Source organism: Phyllostomus hastatus, unplaced genomic scaffold (genome assembly GCF_019186645.2).
Source record: "Phyllostomus hastatus isolate PE091 unplaced genomic scaffold, TTU_PhHast_1.1 phas_contig_34, whole genome shotgun sequence".
Classification (NCBI taxonomy): Eukaryota; Metazoa; Chordata; class Mammalia; order Chiroptera; family Phyllostomidae; genus Phyllostomus; species Phyllostomus hastatus.
The window spans coordinates 65,670,826-65,691,918 of NW_025333857.1; the positions used below are offsets into that span (position 1 = coordinate 65,670,826).

At 47.5% G+C, this 21,093-nt stretch overlaps 1 pseudogene; it reads left to right on the forward strand.

Moving 5' to 3' along the window:
* The first annotated feature begins 3,217 nt into the window (after nucleotides 1-3,217).
* On the forward strand, nucleotides 3,218-3,695 carry LOC123820143 (annotated as a pseudogene).
* Nucleotides 3,696-21,093: the final 17,398 nt, after the last annotated feature.

Genomic DNA, 21,093 nt, shown 5'->3' on the forward strand with positions numbered 1-21,093 from the left:
TGGCTTATCTGCCTCAGACCTGACTTTACTATTTTCTTCCTGCAAAATACATTTTTCACTATCTTATCTTCTAATAAACAATCCTAGCTTGGCAGCCTTGCGGCGATGGCGCTGAATGCATTTAAGGGACATATTTTTTTTTTCCTCTCACTCCCTTGCTTCAAGTTTTCTGTTTAAAAACCCAAATTTTCTTTCCCTCCCTTTTGGAAAAAAAATATATATCCCATTTGTATGCTGTCTTCCTTTAGAGAACATACATATATTTCATGAGTTGTTCTGATGGGCCCCTTCCTGTGTTCCCTTCTGCTCCCTTGATCGGCATTAAAAGAGGGACTTCCACAGCAAGGGTGTATCAATTTGATGGATTTTAGGACTAGGTGGGGGAGGTCAAGGCAGCTCCTTTAAGAAGGGGCAATTTCTAGAGCGGTCAGACCCCGGCGGATTCTCCCAGACCGTGTGGTGGGCAGGACACATACTGATGAAAAGCCAGCTATGAATGTTTAATGCCTTCTCTCCGGTGCAGACTGACACTGGACGCACCAGACAGTGGAGCTTAAGCCGCGGAAGAGAAAAGAGGGAAAGGGAACCAACGTTTATCGGAGCTTTCCTCAGGATGACCTTTGGAGAGAACAACCCCATTAAGCAGAGAGGAGGGAACAGACCCATTATTACAGAGGAGAAAACTGGGGGGTTCGGTGTAGCTAATGCAGAGCCAGAAGATGGGATTCGCTGGCAGGTCTCCAAACACCACTTTGGGGATTAGAATCACACACACACATACACACACACGTTTTGCGGCATAGTATTTGTAGTTGCTAGGCAATTGTTGTATTCAGAGTGTAACCTGAAAAAGCAATGGGGGTAAAAGTCTCTCCTCAACTGGCCTCCATTCTGTTAATTCCAACTGGTACCACTTTAGAGTGGAAAGCACAGAAAGTCATACGTGCACGGATTTCACATTTGACAAAAGCACTTACTGCACTGCTTTTGCAGTCTGTCCACAGAATAAAATTCAGCCTGTCCCAGATCTGATCCCTGCTCTCCCTGCCACCTCCTCCACCCCCTCGAATGTGCCATGCTGCTTCCCCATATTCTCTCCAGGAGTACCTGGAGCACTTGCTCCCGCCCAGCCTTCACGTGTGAACTCAAGGGTGACCACCGTACGTCAGGTGGCCCTCCTATTATTCTCTCTGCAACATCCCCCCACCCCCATCCTTCACAGCCTCATCACAAACCCATACAACTTATGCTGGTGCATCTGCACATCTAATAGCTGTCTCCCCCACCAGTCAGTTAGCTCCAAAGAGTGGGGAACTGTTTCATTTTAATCTCAACACATCATCCCTGTGCCTAGTACACTGCCTGGCACTGAATGGGTGCTCAGCATGTATTTGTTAAACAAGTGAACGAATCAATATGACTCACAACAGTGGCGGGTGACAGATCTTTTTATCCTTATTTTCTAATAAGTAATGAAATCCATAATAGTTAACATTTCTTCCTCACTGCCTGCATGTCTAATAGGATTCTAAGAGCTTTAGAACTCACTATAATCATCTAAGTTGGCCACTATTCTTCTTTTCATATTACATGTGAGGAAACTGAGGCACAGGGAGCACGAAACTGAAATCGGAGTGTAGGATTTCCTGTTTGAAACTCCCAATCTTCCTACTCAACCTCAGGGCTTCACATCAAAGCCCCCAGTGGCAAGAAAAAAATAACCAAGAAAAAAGAATCATATAAAAATTGCTCTTAGCCCAAGTCACCATTTGCATTGGAAAATGATCCAGTAAGGGTCTGCAAACTCCTCCAACATTTGCCCATCTCAGGTCAAAGATATTCATGCAAGGAGACAAGGTGTATTTCCCGAACGGGTCTGGCCGCTTGGGGCGGTCCTTGGGGAGAGCCCTCTGGAAGGCCATCTCGACCTTCCCGCTCCGCTTTCCCCTGGGGGCTCGTGTCTTGGGCTCACCTGCCCTCTGCCTGGCCCAGGCCTTTGCCAGGCTGAGGATCCATTTCTCACTCCCAGCCTGGAGAACAGGATGAGGTCACCAGGGCCTTCTGTTTCTGCGGGAAACCAGAGAAGATTAATCTGTGGGCAGAGACATGATGCCCAGCAGTGGAGGAGATTTATGAGGGAGAGAAATCCAGGCCAAGGTCCCTAGGTTTGTTTCCCTCTATCTGTCTTATGACTTCCACGGAGCCCTACGGTTAGAAGTTTCCAGAGGTCCTCTGATCCAGCCCCCTGCCTCCTAAAGACCTTTAAGCAAAAAAGGATGACCACCTGATGCTCACAACACTTAAATGCTCTATAGCTTTCTCCTCTCCACGTAGTGCAACCCAGATGAAGTGTAAGCATTTTCACGCGGCATGTGAGATGCGCAATGGTCTGGCTCCATCCTGCCTAATTTCCTCTTAACCCCCAAGACAAACTCCACTGCAGCCAAACAGGTACTTCCCCTCGTCTCCCAACTATAATTCCCTCTTGCAATGACTTCCCCCTGCTCCTCAGAAATGCGACACTTAGAAGCCTCCGTGCAAATTTCCCATCCCCAATGAGCCTTTTCTGCCATCCCAGGTCTTCATTACATGAATTCATATCAATGAGGGTGTGTCTTTTAATGGCTAAATGTTTATCATCTTATCACCTCCCGGTGGCTTTCGGGCACAGTTATGACATATTCCTATGTCTTATGCACCAAATGCACAAGCATGGTGCCTACCTCCATGGCCAGCCTCCACAAACAACATGCACCTCTGTGCCTCCGCACAATGCTGTTCCTCTAGTTTGTGCCAGCCTGACAAACTCCTTACCCATCAAGACGTAAAGAAACTAACACTGTGGGGCTGGCTGCCATATGCCAGGTACTGCTAGGTAGGGCTTGCTACACGCGATCTCAACTCATCTTTACCGAAACCCCAGGACACAGTTAGCATCATGCCCAGTCTACATGTGATAATAATGAGGTTCAAAGAGTCTAAGTTCATTGATACATAATCTGTTCATTCAGTCAACAGTTATTTATTTTACATCTACAGTAAAACTCACCTGTCAGGATACTTATTACTCATGTTAACTTTCTGAGAGCAAAACCCCTCAAACAGAAGACAGTGGGGCCACCAAGAAGGAATTATTTGGGAGGAAGGAACTTTCAAAGAGCCTGTTATGGAATTCTACATGATCTCCACTGGTCCCAGCTGCTTTAAGAGCCGCGGGCTTGGGTGCAGAGATGGCCAAGTCCAAGAACCACACCACGCACAACCAGTCCCAAAAATGGCACAGAAATGGCATCAAGACACCCTGATCACAAAAACATGTATCTCTTAAGGGGGTAGACCCCAAGTTCCTGGGGAACATGCATTTTGCCAAGAAGCACAATAAGAAGGGCCCAAAGAAGGCATAGGCCAACAACACCAAGGCCATGAGCACACATGCCAAGGCTACAGAGGCCCTGATCAAGCCCAACATCCCAAGGGGCAGCAGCCACAAACTCAGTGGGGTTGCTTATGTTGCTCACCCCAAGCTCAGGAAATGGACTCATGTCCGCATGGCAAAGGGTCTCTGGCTCTGCCAGCCAAAGGCCAAGGCTCGAACCAAGCCCCAGGCTGCAGATGTAGCTGCAGCTCCAGCTCAGGTTCCCACTTGGCCTCAGGCTCCCAGAGGTGCCCAGGCCCCTGCAAAGACTCCCCAGTAAAGGCCTCTGCCTGCCGATGTGAGGACTGAAGGACTGGTGCGACCCTGGGGCTGCTGTCTGCACAGAGCTGGTATCCTCCTGTGGTGTTTGTGCAAATAAACCTGAGGCAGAGTCCATCGGTCAAAAAAACAGAAAAAGAAAAAAGAATTCTACGCGGTCTTTTCTCTTAGTTCAAAGGTTCCCAATCCCCCTTTGGCCTCTTCACTTGCAACACACTCAGAGGGGGGCCCAATACTGGAGACAGCTTCAATCCAGGAGGATCACTCCATTCAAGAAAGCAAGTGGAATACAGTAAGGGTGATATTAGAATGATAACACTGAACTCGCCCTACATTAAAAAAAAAAAAAACAACTTTTGAACTTCTTTTTATTTTTTTCCTGTAACAAACTGGTCCTACCCAGCCCTCATCCTAATCTGAGCCCCGAAGTGGAGTGGAGCCGCCCCTGGCTTGTGTCTCTGCTGTATGAAGCACATCAAGCTGTTCCTCAGGAAGGCGTGCCCTTGCAAGGAAGCCAGATGGGGCGGGGGGCGGGGGGGGGGTGTGTATCACACCCCCTCTCAGGCTCCAGTTCTATTTGCCAGGGGCTCCCAGGCCTGCCTCAGACCTGAGATCTCACTGAGATAATGAAGAAAGAAGCACCCGGCTAACAGCCTACCCCGAGTCTTCAGTACATCCTGATAATGTTCCCTAATGCTCACATAAACTGCATGTCCCAGACGCAGTGGCTCCGGGCACTCTGGCAGGGGCCCAGCAGGGCTGCTCCGCCAATGCTCCCCGCACCTGAGCATCTGGCTCAGTCAAGGGCAGCTCCTTGGAGGAGAGGTCTGTAGAGCTGGAAGTTGCCCCGTGGACCTCAATTCTCCGCAGACACGTGGCCAGTATATAATTATCGGGTAGCTCTCCTAAGCTATGTCTGTGCTGACCAAAAAGACACACGTGGTTCCAGTTTCACGGAGCACCCAGACTGGCAGGGAGGTGGTCACTGCCACACAGGGGGTTAACAGGAAGGACAAGGAGCTGGGACACCACGGGGCTAGGGCCGACATGAGGGGCACCCTCCTCGATCTTCAAAAGGAAAGCACTTTTCTATACACTGGCCCTTGCATTTACTAAGTTCCTGCTCTGAGCCCAGCATGGAACTAAGCACAGGAAACACCTTGACAAATAAGACACAGGTGGCCCGGCATCTCTTTCTGTGTTTTCACTATGTCCCCTTCTATACTGGTAGGCTAGGGCTGCTGTAACAAAATGGCAGACACCGCATGGCTTAAACAACAGAAACTTATTTTCTTACAGTTCCAGAGACTGGAAGTTCAGCTTAAGGCATTGGCTGGTGTGGTGTGTCAAGGCCTCTGACAGGCAACGTGGCTTGTAGACAACCATGTCCTCAGTGTGTTCTCACATGGCCTTTTCTCTGGGTATGAGCATCCCCACCATCTCATCCTCTTCTCCCACGGACACCCGTCAGATTGGGCCGGGGTACACCCTAACAGCCTCATTTTAACTTAACCACCTCCTTTAAAACCCTGTTTCCAAACACAGCCACACTGGAGGTTGGGGCTTCAGCATATGAATAGGGCGTGGGGCCAAGCAGACATAGTTCATCTACGACATAGTCCATGTGTAAAGTGTGTCACATTTTTGAAGTTTAAAAAATATTTTAACCACTTTCAAGAACATGAGCTTTGGGGCCAGGCAAAGCCAGGTGTGACTTCCAGATCTGCCACTTAACCAATGGTAACCTATTGCTTGACATTGGACATGGGACCTTAGGACCCTCACTTCTGCTCATCTGTAAAGGGAGAGAATGTTCACATTCTCAGTGTCTTGGCAGGATGAGAGATAAATGGCACCAATAATGCCAGGAGTATTTATTAATGGCAAGAATGGTAGTTTGGGGTAAGACCAAAATAACAACAGCCAGCATTTATGGATCATGAATATTCCAAGCATGGTTCAAAGTGGATTTGCTCGTTTAATTCTCAAAACAATCCTAGGAAGTAGGAACTACCATTCTTACCATTTATAAAGTGAAGCACAAATTTAAGTAGATGTTCTCAAGGTCATACACAACTAAAAAATGGAAGAGCTGGAATTTCAACCCAGGCGCCCTGGCTTCCAAGGTCAGTCTTGCTACAGCCAATTCACCAAGGACTGCAGACAATGCACTGAACCTAAACAAAAGCAATACTACCGTGGCCTACAGTTGATATAAAAAATTAACTCCAAGAGGATAAGGTCCTCAAGAAAGGTAACTTCCCTTTCTGCTTGAACTTCACAGTTTTCATGGGTTTTTATTAGGGAAACAATGACAACATGTTTCAGACAAGGCAGTCAATATAAAAAAATGTGATCCATCTACAAATGAGCTGATGAAATCCTCACCCCAAGTAGAGAACATAGCTTGAATCCATCCTTTAAAGCCTAGAACGTTGATTAAAATACTTTTATAAAGTAGGAAAAAAATGAAGCTAATATTAAAAAATCCTGTTTTATTAATCCCTAAAGGGAGGATTTTATTAATTCCTTTAGAATCCAATAAAAAGTGTGGTTTTTTAATCAATGTTGTTTTCCAACTCCTGTCCAAGTGTCAAATCACAGCAAAGTATCTCCCATTTCTTGAAAAGCATCCAGATGCAGGGTCTGGGGTCAGGAGCATGGGGGACAGACATGGACCCGGATCTCTTATTAAACAATCCTGTTGGACAGGACAAACCATGAAATATCAACAAGATATGAAAAAATAGAGTGCAGGTGAGGCATGCAGGAGGGGCTCTCTGTTTATTTTATACCCATACAAACCGAAACTGTTCATTTCAGAGCCATACCTGGCACATTGTAGGTCCTCAACAAACACCTGCTGGATAAGGAGCAAGAGAATAATCATGGAGTGTCTTAGAGGCATGGTAAGAAGTTTCACTTCAACTCAAAAAGACTATTTAAAAGCTCGAAGTAGGACAATAACACGGTCTAATTCGATTTGATTTGTTTTGTTGTAAATCACCTAGACTTAGCATTGGGAGAGGGGATGCAGGTGTGGGGAGGGGAATGACACAGGACACCAATTAGGAGATCATTACAAAGGAGAGACGATGACCGCCTGGGCTAGGAGGGCAGCAGAGGTGTCAGGAAGGAGGAGATGGATCCAGGATACAGTTGGACCCTAGAGTTCACAGGACAAGCTCATGGGCTGGCTATGAGATGAAGGAAAGAATCAGTATGACCTCTTGGCATTTCACAGGTGGACGGTTATGACACTGAGTGAGATGGAAGGAATAGAAGGAAGATTGGGTTCAGGTAGGGCAGAAATCAAGAATTGTTTTTAACGTGGGAAGGGTGAGATGTTTACTAGACATTCAAGTAGCGGTACCAAACAGTGGTTGCACGGGTAACTCATGAACTCAGAGAGATGTAGCATTCTCAGGGGTGGAGGCGTCGATGCTGGGTGGCCCAGGAGAAGCCTTTGAATCAAGGGTAAGACTTGCTTTTCTACCACCACATTATCCCCATGCCTTAGCCAAATTAAAATCATAGGATGCTTAGAAACAGACAAATATAGTGAACATAAACCCAAACACCAAGGACACTGCAGATTGGTGCTTGTATTTCCTGAAGAAAATCCAAGACTTCCAAATGGACCCCCACGTCCTTTGAGGGAGTTCTCCAAGCCTCTCCAGCCCTTGCCCACACCCAGCAAGTGGTAGTTGTTGGTTCCCACATACAGTTAATGCCTACCCCGAAAACTGGGTCTAATCAGATGCATGGTTTCATCACTTGGGCTTAATGAGGTAAACCAGACCTCCGGTAATATTGCCTATATAATTGACATGGTTCTCTGGGAAACATTACACTTTATAATGAAAATACTGTATATAATTAGAATCTAATAGGAAGAAAATAGTAATTAGCCAGAATTAACTGAACAGACGCAATCAGGCAAATAAAGGTTATCCTCAGGAGAGGACCCTTCAGAGTTCAAATGCTCGTCCTATAATTGTAGAGAAGCCCCAGTAATTAAGGGTAATTTTTCCCTGCATCGTGGTGAAAGGTTTTGTGGGGTTTTTTGTTTGATTTTTTTTTTTTTTTTTTTTTTGCTGAGTTGCAGAATGAGTCTGGCCAAGGCCTGAAAGGGAGCTGAAAGGTCGTACACACAGAACCATGTGAGAAGGGTAAAGGCAAGGGAAAAGCAGGGCACCCAAAGCCTAAACCTCCAGGTGCAAAGTCCAGATCCAGCCCTGCAATTAACCAGCTGTGTGACCTTGAGGAAGCCACTCCCCCTCTCTGACAATGACAGCAACAGTGGCTATCACAAATGGAATGTCTACGTACCATGAGCCGCATTATGCGCTTCCCATACAGCATCTGCTCTTTGTGTTCCTAAGCACTGGATAAACATTCTTTTTTATTTGTTTCAGAGCAAAGATTTTTCTTTTTTCCTCCACCAGATTAAGCCGGACAATGAAAAGATGAATACTTAGAATGACAAAAATTACAACTCTCTCCAGGGGGGTTGTGAGGATCAATTAAGATTACGTCCCTTTTCAAGATGGAAAGACAAGGACACCTGCCTTTACCTTTACGGGTCACTCCTTTGCACTAAGACCTCGACAAGAGCCTGCGACCGTTCCACCCCACGACTGGGCTGCCCCTGCTATAAAACAATCACCCCATTAATAATGACTCTGGGACAACCTCTTGCATGACTGGGGAGCCAGCTCCTCCTCAAAGGCTGCAGCCACCCACGTGCTTACAGGGGAATACGGGGTGGCTCACTCACCTGCTTAGGTCATCCCTCTGGGATGGTCAGAGCGGAGTTTAGCTGGACTGCAGTAGGCCCTGAGGGCAGCCAGGTGAGCCGCTGGGCTGGCCGCTGTGACGCAGGACTCGCGTGAGGCTGCGGGAACAGCTCTCGCGTCGCATGGTCCAGGATCTTGAGCGGTCCGCGTATTTTCTCTGCCAGCCTCTTCGCCGTAAGCGCTTTCGTCACACAAGTAACCGGCCATAAGGCACTTTCGCCATAAAAGATAAAATAACGAAAAAATGAAAAGAACATTCGAAAGGACATAATGAAACAGGAAGAAAAGAATAACAAAATTAAAAAGACTTTACTGCAAGAAGTGAAAATATATTGCCTCCGAAGTCTTTTGTTCATAGTATTCTGCTATTTTTTTATGCATGTTGATTGGTTTGCTCGTTGGCCCTGTAATTTCTTCCCTCATTAAGAAAAGTATCAGCTTCCAACCGAAGAATCGATAATGAATGCTCTCGAAGACTGGTGAATTAGTAGCTGCCTCTTTTGTATCTGCCGCAGCTTGTTAAACTTTGGGTTTCAACGGGCTGGAGGGGCAACTGCTCCCACTGACGATTCCGCAGACCGAGGTTACCATTTTCTGGTGTGGTGTGCCGTCTGGCTTCAAGCACGTGTGCCACCCTCTACACCCGTCGCCGTGTACGCCACTGTGGGGCCCGGGGTTTACATAACATAAAGTAACTTAAAGAACTCAGTGGAGACATGAAACCAGACTGACAACTACCTTAAACACATGAAGTCTGCCAAATGTGAACCAAACTGGTGGCCAGTCGTTTTATCTTTTACAACAAGATTGCCTTCCCGCCACCAGTTCCGCGGTGAAAATGTGTGCGTGAAAAATGTGGCAAAGTTATTTATGGCAAAAATGCTTATGGCAAAAAAATGCCGGATGGTCTCTGTGTGGGAATTGGAATGCCAGCGAAGAACCTTGTTGTCACTAGCAGAAGAGGCACACGTTTGGCCCAGGGTCACACATCCAGCCCTCGGCCATGCACCAGCCAGCCGACCGCTGCTTCTCTGAGCAGACTCGGTCAGTATGGAGTGGCAGGGCCGCCCCTCTTGGAGACCGCAGGTTTTGGTAAGTGCTGTGATAAGGCAGGCTGGGGGAGGTTCTTGAATACCACCCAGAAGGAGTGTAGACACATCTAGGAAGACACCCTGAGAGGGGCAGCATTTGAGCAAGGCCTGGTGAGGTGGAGATAGGAAAGAGAGAGCTGTTCAGCCCAGGAAAAGGCAAAATGTCAAATGGACAAACAATACATGTCGGGGGGAATCACCTGAAGCTCTGCTATGGTAGATCTATAGAGAGGCAGAGATTGCTCGTCCTCTTCTGGAAGGGGACCTGGGGGCGCCTCGTGTCCTCTGTCCACTCTCACCCTCCTCTCTCCCCATGAGAGGAATGAGTTTTCTCAGTGATACAAAGAACAGCTCTTCTGCCATCCAAAGGGGCTTACTTGCATGGGCACATGCAAGAAAGAACAGTGTCTCCCAGACATGGGTAAAGAGTCCCTACGGAGTTCCCTTCACCTGCCCCTGCCCAGGAGTGGTGGGGACAGGGACTGAGCACAGGGACTTGGTCCTACAGGCGCAGGCAGGCTTCTCTTTGTCGTGCTAGGTTGTCCATCTGTCACAGACAGTGTGGGTGGGTTCCCCAGTCCAGATTCAGGAAAAAGGTTCAACTGCAGCTGGTACTGGTTTTTATTGCCTACCCGAATCTTTGTATTCGTCTTTAACTGAGTCTAACCTGGAGGGAGATAGGAGCCAGAGAGTGGCAGCCTTAGGTCCTCCATCACATGCTGCAGGAGCAGTCCGTGGCTTGGTGTGTGCAGATCACAGGGCAGGTTATGGGGGGTGGGAGACGAGGCTGGGAAGGGGAAGTAGTGCCTTAGGAAAGGGGGTACATGAGTTCCAAGTTGTCAAACAATTTCAGTGCCCTTACTCCCATACCAAATATCAAATCCGCCTGAAATCTGAAATGTACCCTCCCTCCAGCAAAATGGGGATCCAGTCTTAAGACGCCTGCTGTCAATCTGTGTGTTGAGACTTGTCCCCAGAGCATGTCCATGTCCTGGGTTCTTACACCCCATACACCACACCTCCACCTGCATCAGTACCGTATTGATACCAAAGATATGCCTGGGGAAAGGTTGGTGAGTGTTCCTAAGAGCCTCTGGAGCGAGAATGAATGGATGGACACCAGCCTCTAGGAAGGTCATTTGTCATCAGACTGATAGATGTGCATAGTGTGTTTATTCAATTCTTATTACATGCAAGGTTTTTAAGAGAAGTCAGGGAAACTGGATAGAGGGGTTAAACATAGTCCTTCCATTTTAAGAATTCACCATTGGCAAGAGAGACGAGATTGTATAAGATAATTATAATACAAGGTGAGAGGAAATCAGATGATTAGATTACATTGCTATAAAGTGCTGCGGGTGTACAATGGAGAGAGGATTCTTTGGCAAGAGAATTTAGAGAAAGTTTCCTGGAAGAGATGGTCTTGAAGCTGAGGTTGAACTCTAGGATTTTAAAATGCAGAGACAGAAGGAGGTGTCTCTCTAATGCTGCACGTCTATTTAATGCTGCAAAGGGGACCCACGGGAGTGGCTGATTGCAGAGACAGGGGTGGGAGGGTGTCATCTTGGAACTTGGCTAGACAGGGGTTTCAGTCCCAGAGACTCTCTCTGAGACCATAGACCAGCATGGTCTCTGAACCGTGCTGAAGTTGCAGCAGCAGCAGCAGCACAGCGGGAATGACAAAATAATCCTCTGCCTTCCCAGTGGGTGAAGCATAATAGGCAAGGCCAAAGGGCTGATAAACTATGGGGCAAACATGGGGAGGGACAGGAAATCACGAGGGCCACAAGCTCCATGCACAGAAGCATTCTGAAAATGATGTGGAAGCCAAATCTTGCAGGATTTTGATGTCAAACCAAGGTAGACTTTGCCTGCATTTTCAGAATGTATTTCAGCAGGGAAGAACAGGACTCAAGCGGAGCAGTTATCCCAGTGCCACTGACCATAGCAGCGCCCCCTAGAGGAATGAGATAGAGAAAACCAGACTTCTTGGCTGCGTGTCTTCCTGGAGTACGTCTCTCACCTGTGCTGTGACTAGCTGAGTGATGGGAGGTGACATCAGAGGCTGGTTTTGCAGATCACCACATGCCTCTGCCCCCTTCCTCTCCTCTGCCAGAGCGAGATCCAAGGCAGTTCTGATGATCACAGGTGCAGTCCTCTTGTCTGGGCCTCCTATTTCTATTATTAAAGCTACTTAATGCCTAATTACTCAACCAGCCACAGGCCTTCAGAGAGGTTCTTGCCAGGGAGCAATCGGATTTGTCAGACATTTCCAAACAGCACACAACTCTCTTGGAGGTCTCAGAATAGCTATGTCAGTGGCCCTAATGGAACATAATTTCCTGTAAAGGAAAACTAATTTAATATTTTCAGGTATTATGTAACCAAGTGCCCGCAGAGAGAGGGAAGAAACTGCTAACGAGAAACAATCAGCGCACCGTACCCCTGTGAAATCAGAAAGCCTGCACGTCTATTTAATGCTGCAAAGGGGACCCACGGGAGTGGCTGATTGCAGAGACAGGGGTGGGAGGGTGTCATCTTGGAACTTGGCTAGACAGGGGTTTCAGTCCCAGAGACTCTCTCTGAGACCATACACCAGCATGGTCTCTGAACCGTGCTGAAGTTGCAGCAGCAGCAGCAGCACAGCGGGAATGACAAAATAATCCTAACTCCTCTGGTTGTTGTGGGGATTAAATAGAAGTTTCTGGGTAGTGCACAGCATAGTACCTGGCACTTTAAAAGCAGCTGCTGTTTTATTACAACTTCTCTTACTGATCAGAGTCAAGTTAAGTAAAAGTTACTTCTCGCTCTCTTTTCGAGAAGAGAGGTTGAGGTCAGGATACCAGCCACCAAAACCTTCTGGGGTTGGCCGGCCTCCGTTCCAGAGAAAAGGGAATTGGAGTTCAGAGAGGGAAGTGGACTTGCCCAAGGTGGCCCAGGTGCCAGGCAATAAGCCAGGCTCCAGTCCACACCTGGAGGACACCCCGATCCGATCCAATCCGTTCTTTCTCCTTCACTCAGCTGTCTCCCCGAGAAACCTGCAGGACTCACTCTTTCATCACTTAATCTCCCTCAATCCTCTAAGCCTTATCTGTTCCGATTAAGGCAAGCCTATTGTGCTCGAGACGGGTTATTGCTTTTCACAATTCTCTCTCCAGAACATAAGAATAAATCAATCTTTTTGTCTTAATAAGTTTATAATCAGGGTGGAAATTTAATGTGCTCATCGCCATCCTTGATCCTCAGGCTTCAGCCAGAAAACGCATTCCCTGTCCTTCCCTCACTGAAACTCGATGCCCCGCATTTGTTTTCCTTTGCTCCTCTTGGTTTTGTTTTTCTAGAGAACAGCGTATGCCCTCCTCTCTTTCTGCCATCGCTTCTCTCTGAAGCCGACTTTTTGTCCTCATCTGCGTTTTTGTGAGTGTTTGCGTCTGCTCATCACTTCGCATCCCCGTATTTGCTCTTGAAAAGTTCCCAGGGCTCCGAGTTCTCAGAAGGCAGCTGTCTAACCCACCCCCCTTCCCAGACAAGACTTCATTCACTTATTTATTCACTCACCCAGTCAATACTGACTGAGCATCACCGGGTGCAGGTGATACAGCGATGATCAACATAGACGTGGTTTGGATCTCATGCACTAGGAAAGATCAACACTAATCGAATAATTACACAATATATAGTCTCAATATGTGATGCTGAGCAACATAGTAACAGAAGACGCCTAATTTGCCCATTGGCGGGAGTCCCTGGATGGGCACAGAAAGGCCTCATTCAAGTGTAGGAGTCGGACACAGAGAGCAGGTTGGAAAGGGACTTCCGGCAGAAGGAACAGAGTGGGGGGAGGCTCTTCACCCCAAACTAGCTCCTACCTACTGTTTAAAGCCCTTAGTGGAAAAGCATCTACAGTCCACATTTCAGGTGATCAGCGAATAGTCTTTCGGGTTAGAGATGCTTCTTCTTCCTTCACATTGTAACGGCCCCTTAAACTAAGAGGATCATCTGCGGTGGACCTGGCAGGGCCCTGGGCTGTCATGGAGAGTAACCTCCTCACTTTACAAACAAACAGCCTGGTACCTGAGGAAGGGAAAGGCTTGCCCAGGACTGTAGGAGGCTCCAGGCCAAGCCCCTACTCTCACTCCAGTTCTCATTCCCCAGCTTGCAGTTAAATTCCAGTGCCACGGAGTTTATTGAAGACAGGGTGCGCATGTCTCCCATTATGGATTAATGGTTATAGCAGTAATAATAATAGTCACCTTTTTGTTGAAATGTTTCCATATTCCAGGTACAGTTAAACAGTATACACTTACTTGCTTTTTTTGAGAATCGCCTGAGGAACCCAGCGGAACGGGGCATGATGCTGGCCCCTTGTTTCTCCCTGTCTCACCTCAGCTGGCCGAGCCCTCCCCTCTGCTGAGGACCTCGGGCCAGACAGCAGAAGGGATGCTGCGCACCCAGCCTGACTTCCCTCTCCATACCACAGCCCGCAGAGCACGACTGGCCATTTAGACAGCCTCGGTCTGTGGGCCCCGCTGCATACTAATCAGTCACTAGAAATAGATGCATTAGGGACGAAAACATTTACTGGCAACACTATCTGGCTTCAATCTTTCACCTTCACTGAGTAATGAGATGAGCTAGAACATTAAAACCAACAAACAGCCTTTGGTGTTTACAGCAAATGTTTGCAAGAGCACAGGAGCCAGAGGTGCTCTGGGGAACATCTGGATTTCTGGGAACCGTGTGATTACACAGATGTGTGAGATTCATCAGGTTATAAAAATATCCTGTGATGTCTGTCGGGGAAGAAAAACAACCTCCCAGAACGGATTTGGTACCAATTATCAATCATAACAAAGACACCAAAGGAAGGCTGATTGGACTCCAGGCTCTGAGGAGACCTTCAAAGCCAGGGTGAGGTGGGTGGTTTGGAGCGTGGTCTTTGGTGGGTGAGGGCGGGGCGACGGGGAGGCCTGAGCACGTCAGGGATCCTATTTATCCATTACTTCATCTCTCAGGACCCTCTCAACGAGTACCCATTGCACTACGTGGATTGAGCCCCTCCTTTTCTTACACATTTTAGGATCTCTACATTGCCCCGAAATATCTTCTACTGGCTTCTGAAATGCTGTGTAATGTGCCCTGAAGCACTTTCCAGATCCATCTTATGCAGCCACCCCTTACTACCAATATATAAGACACATCCCGTTTCCCCACACATTTAATTTGTCTTCACATACCCACTGCATCATGCCTGATGATGCCCCTCAAAAATTGTCTTGCTTTTTTTTTCTTGAATGGTTGAGAAAATAAATGAGTGAATGAATTGTCCCGGGGCCTTTGCATGGGCTCAGGCCATGCCTGAACTCTCCCAAGGCTCAGAGCTCATGCAAAAGTTCCTTTTCTGTCCCAAGCCTGGTCCCAGGTAGTATCTCCTCTGGATAGCTTTTCCCTCCACTCCCTTCCCCAGATCCTCATGATACCTGCTAATTTTCACATCCCCAGATATTTTGCCTAAGCCTTTAGCTTAGCCCACACAGCTTCTTTTTTCTTTTAGATGTGTCTGTCTTTCTCACTGTTCTATAAGCTTCTCAGATCCAGAGATGCTGACTTGTTCGTTTTGTAGCCCTGATACCCAGAATAATATTCCATACAAAGTGGTGTGCTGGCCCTAGGTGAACCCCTCTAAGAATAAAAAAAACTCTTCACAGGAAGTTCCAAGGGCTTGTGATTCTAAAAAGAACTGTATTATAACCCTGAACGCACCTCGGAGATGCTACACTCTCAAGGGAGGATTCGGAGAGTTGCTTTGCTTCTTTTGGGAGCCAAGACTGGACGAGGTAGCCACTGAAACTGTGAAGGGTTAGATTAGTGTGAAAAGTGTTAACAGTGTGCCTAGGTGGAATTTAAAATCCAGCGCTAATTGTTTCTTTTGGGAATACAGTTTTGCAACCAGTAGTATGAATAGAAAATAGTATGAGTAGAAAAATGCATAAACACTATGAATAGATAAATAAAGATATTTACCTATGCTATAGCACTACCAAGTTCATCAAAATACTTGTAAGGAGGAATCAACAATTAAAACCAGGCCTTTGCTCCTACGATATCTGTATATTGTGAGGGAGTATAAATGTAGCTATTTAGTTTAAAAGTCACTGAGCCCAGTGTCCAGTTTATCCCACAGTGGGAGCCCAATTAGTCTCCATATGCCCGTCCATAGCCCTGGCCAAGGCCAGTGTTAAAAAAAACCCTTTGACCCACAACCAGGGACACCTGCCTCTGAGTCAAACATATTTTACCACACGAAACCACAGCAGAAAGGAGGAGGTCACCTTGCGGTCCCTTCCATTTCCCACCCCAGCCAGAGTCCCGCTCCTCCTCCAATGAGACCCCGTAGGGTCAGTGGTGATAGGAAATTGTGACTGGGGGAACTTAGGGCCTCCCCACCTGGGAGGCATCAAGAGACTGTGGACAAGAGCCTGGAGAAAGAGACTAAACACCCATTCCAAAAAGGAAGGAAACGGCTTTAATCCATCAAAGTAATTCTTCTTCTTTCAGGGAGAGAACATGAAATTGCACAAAATGACTTACAGAACGGCACCCAGTCTGATTAGCGTGGGGCCCGGAGCTCCCTGCACTTAGTATGTAAGGTAGAAACCCTGTATGAATATTTTTTTAAAAAAAAAATTCTCAACATGAAAAGGGAGAAGAATGCATTTGTCTCTTCAAAAGATAAGTTTGCCAGAAGCCTGTATTTGAAGGCCATTGTGGAGGAGATGGGTGTGTAATGAGGGTGGGGGTGGGGAGAGGCTGTGGTCATCAGAAACAGTGGCATTTTATCCCTGGTCCTGCCGTTTCCCTGGCTCTGTGTCACTGTCCCCTACAGGTTGAAGTCTGACACCTCAGGTGAGCATTCGGATCACTTCAGTGTCTGCACCAGGGATCAGTAGTAAACATTTTCTATAAAAGGACAAAACGGTAAGCATTTTAAGCTCTGCACGCCCTAGACCTCTGTCTCAACTGCTCAGCTCTGCCTGTGTGGCCAGAAAGCAGCCATAAATGACACATAAATGAAAGGTAATGACTGTGTGCCAATAAAACTTTATTTGTGGACACAAACTTGTATTTCATATAATTTTTCAAAAGGCCAAAAAACATTTTTAGCTCTCAAGCTGTATGAAAGTAGGCTGCTGGCCAGTGCAGCCGTTGGCAGGCAGTAGCTCGCAAACCCCGGGCCTAGACTCAGCTTGCGGTTGTCGCCCCACCTCAGGCTGCTTCTCGGGGTCCTTCAGTTCGAATGGCTGTTTTTTCCCTTGCACAAGCCCTTTCATTCCCAGAATCTGTACCACCTCCCTGTTCTTTCTGCCCGGGTTATCTTTCTCTCCCCTTCCAAAACATTACCCGTGTTCTTCAAGCCTGCAATTCATCACCTCTTCCTTGGTACCCCACTTCTTGGCCAAGAAGTGGGATTTACTTTATCTGTGAGTCTTATCTCCAGTTCCAGACCCTAAGCTACCTATAAATAAAACAATGTCCACTAGTTACATTCATCCTTCAATTGATTCCCTACCACGGACCTCTGAGGTAGGCACCGTTGTTATCCCTAATTCACAGACAGGGAAGTTGTGTCTTAAAGGGGGCTGTTCATGTGCTGGCGGTCATGACTAAAGACTGAGCAAGGACTGTGCCCCGTGCATCAGGCACAGCCTCCAGTCTTGACCCTGGTGTTCCACTGCCCAAGAGGGGACCTCACAGCTTCCAGGTTGCAGGCTGCACAGCACCTCAAAATAAGAGCACTAGCTGTGTGTCTGCTCAAATGAATGTTAATGCCTGTGAAGCCCCAGGGGATTCGTAGTAGACAAAGACCCCAAATACCAGGGAGAAATAGAAAATAATAGCTGACAACCTGACTTTAAGAGAGGACAGTAAAAACAAAGCAAAGGATGGTAAATACCAGGCCAATTAACTCACAAAGCACGGAGGGTCCATGCCATTTAGTGTAGACTCTAGTTAGTTGTCTTGTCTGCATGGGTGTCCTGGAGAGCATTGCTGTGGGATGGCACCACACTGGACAGGATGATCTCAGCGGCAATGCGGAGCCCTCCCAAAATGGTAGTCAATGGTCTGCTTAAAAATCAGGGAAGTGCGTGATCCGTTTAAATGGATACCTGACCCAGGGATCTTTCTTTTTAATTTTCTGTGGTTGAGCAGTTCAGCCCTTATTTATCTCACCATCTCCACTCTGCAGACTCACCTATGCCCTGAGGATAATGGGGACCCAGCAGTTTTCCCGCATCGTCCTAATGTTGCAGGGAGGCCTCTGTTTTATCCACTCCTCTGTCTTATCTGCTCCTCTGTATCTTCTTACTTGGCTGGGAATAGTGTGCCTGTTCACTGTGGGTTCGTATGTGCATATTCAATACAAATCAACTAACATTTACTCAGTTACAACTGCATGCAATGTCCTGTGCTGCGTGTATACTGATGTGGGACCGATGGTGAGTAAGGCAGTGGTTTTGTTTGCAAACTCTGGGGTTTACAATCTGGGAGGCAGTCGGATGCTGACAGAACTCGGGAGTAACATTTCCCCCACTATCCAAAGACCAGTATCATTGAAAAGAAAAAGGACATACCACAGGGCATGTAAAAAATAAATAATCTAGCCCTGGCTGGCGTAGCTCAGTGGATTGAGCTCGGGCTGTGAACCAAAGTGTCGCAGGTTCGATTCCCAGTCAGGGCACATGCCTGGGTTGCAGGCCACGGCCCCCAGCAACCGCACACTGATGTTTCTCTCTCTCTCTTTCTCCCTCCCTTCCCTCTCTGGAAATAAATAAATAAAATCTTTAAATAAATAAATAAATAATCTTCCCCATGAAAAACAAAACAAATCTTGGGTTTTTCCATATGTTTACAGTTCCCTTGATCATGCCTTCCTTATTCTCTACATCTCTATAAACTTGAGACCATAAACTCTGATTTCTAACCTCAGCCCAGTGCGATCTTGGGTATCCTGGTATTTGGTCCAGTTCCTGGTAGACCTGTCCAAGTTTTTCCTTTTGCTCCAGGCTCTGGCCATCCTCTCTTTGGAATATAATCTTGGTGAGTTTTTGTTCCCAGACTTGTTTCTCGGGTCTTGACACTAGCAATTTAGCTGACACCCCACCAGGTGAAAAGACACAACAGCCAGTGCTGTAAGCTGGTATCACATATCACTAATTCCACATTCATTCCTTTGGTAAATATTTAGTGAGCATCAGTGCCAGGCGCTGGGCCATGTACTGGGGCAGAAAGATAATGATAACCTCCACCCCATAGGCTTCGCTATTGATACGAACAGTTGGCGCTGCATGATAAGTTCTGTGATCCATTGAACACACACTCCTGAAAGTTTCTCTTTGTAGCAGCCCCTGTGCCAGGTGCCAGGGTTTCAGGGATAAATAAGACAAAGTCCTTCCTTCATGGAGCTCATGGCATCACAGTGGCCTGGGGCGGCACGAAGTCTGCTCATAAATATTCAGTACTTCCACCTCCGAGTGAGCGATGGAACTGCTCTTCCTCCCCTTGTTGAACTCTGGCAGGGTGATTGGACTCCCCTTAGCCAATGAAACGTGAGTGGAAGTGACATGTGTCACCTCCAGCCAGAAGCCTTTAAAATGATGGATCCTATTAGGAGAACATGGGGGAGGTAGGACCATGGGCAAGTGTCTTTCTCTCTCTGGGCCTTGATTTCCTCATCACCAAAATGAACATAATATTTACCTCAGGGGACTGTTGGGAGGGTTAAAAGATACAGTGGAGGTCACAGAATTAACACTGTATTATTTAGAACATCAGGATTCTAGGTCACAAGTAACAAACAAAATTTTTTTATAAATACCTTAAGCTAAAAACCATGGGAATAAATTAGCTCATATAACTGGGAAGTCTGAAGGACAGAGATGACTGCACCAAAGGAAATTATGTCCCTAGTCTCTCTGTTTCTCCCAAGCCAGCATGACTCTTGCTGGCTTCATCCTTAAACAGGTATGTTCCACGGGTGGGGCGAGAGCTCTGGGCAGCTCCACGCTAACCTGCCCACACAGCAGGAAGGAGGTTTTCCTCCAACACCTACATCAGGGCTCCACCCCCAAACCAACCTCTGTGCACACCTGGGGAGGGGGGGAAGGGAAGTGGGGTACTCTTTTAGGTTTCCCAAGGCCCCTTGTCAGGGCCACGTAATCTACGCTTTCCTCAGATTCATCGGTGTTGAGGAGGATCTGTCCCCCAAATGAAGTAGTGCTCCACAGAAACAGCTGAGAGGTGTGCACTGCTGGCTCTGGGAAGCAGGAATACTGTAGCTAAGGAGGTGGCCTGAGGCACGGTAGGGGAAAAGCAGAAGAAGAAATCTGTTCTTGCCAGAGCCTGACATGACCTGGGCATGTGTACTTGTCTGCATGTGCGTATGTGTGTGTGCATTTGTGTGTACATGTGCATGTATGTGCATGTGTGTGCATGTGTGTGCAAAGGCACATGTGTAGGTCTTTGTGTGTGAGTGCATGTGCACACATACATTTGTATGAGTGTGGGGGCATGTGTGTTTTCATGTGTGCATGTGTGTGTGGCATGCATGTGGAGGTGGGAGGCCAGATGTGGAGGGTGGACAGGAGTTGGCAGGTGATGAGGCTGGACAGACAAGCTGTAGTCGGAGGATTCAGCAGCATGTCCTGCAGGGCTGCATCTTAAGCCATGAGGCTGGTGACAGAAAAGCCGTTCTGGAATTCGGAAACATTCAAAGGCCCACCAGCAGGTAGCTCTGCAGGCATCATAATGGCTGAGAGGCCACCATCATCCAGAGAATTAAAAACAGCCAAGAGCACAGAGAACCTGGGGTGAAGGGACAGAATGGCTCAGATGCCCCCAGGGGCCATCCCAGTTTCCCAGGGCTCTGCTGCCCTGGGGCCTGTTTTAAATAGTGATGCAAGGTTCCCAACAGTACCTGACTCACCGGCCTTAGCTCTTATTCCGGTTCATTAAAAGTGTCCGTGGGTGGTCCACACCCCATGCCCTACCTGGAGGTACAAAGGCAGGGAACCACCAGGGAACAGATGCAAGAGACCACTTTGGGCTCCAGTCTTTTTATAGCCCTAAGAAGATGCTGCCCAAAGGACGCGAGGCAAGGACGTGAGGCTCCGGCGCACACAGAGACACACACACACATGACGGTCACGGCACAAAGCAGGAGGCCCCATGATCGAGAGTGAGACCAGACAAAGGACATGAGTGCGAGAGCCCAGCAGGCACGTATCACACCTCAGCTCCTACACCAGCCTGGCTGCGTGGCCACGAGGACTTCACTCAGCCTTTCTGAGCATCAGTTTCTTCATCTATACAATGGGGATATCAAAATCCTTTTCCTAAGGATTACCATGAAGATTAAGTGAGAATGCTGTCGCTGAAGCGTAGATTAGAATCCCCAGTGACTGCTGGGAGTTCGTGCATGTTAACTCCCATCCCACTAGTCAAGCCTAAC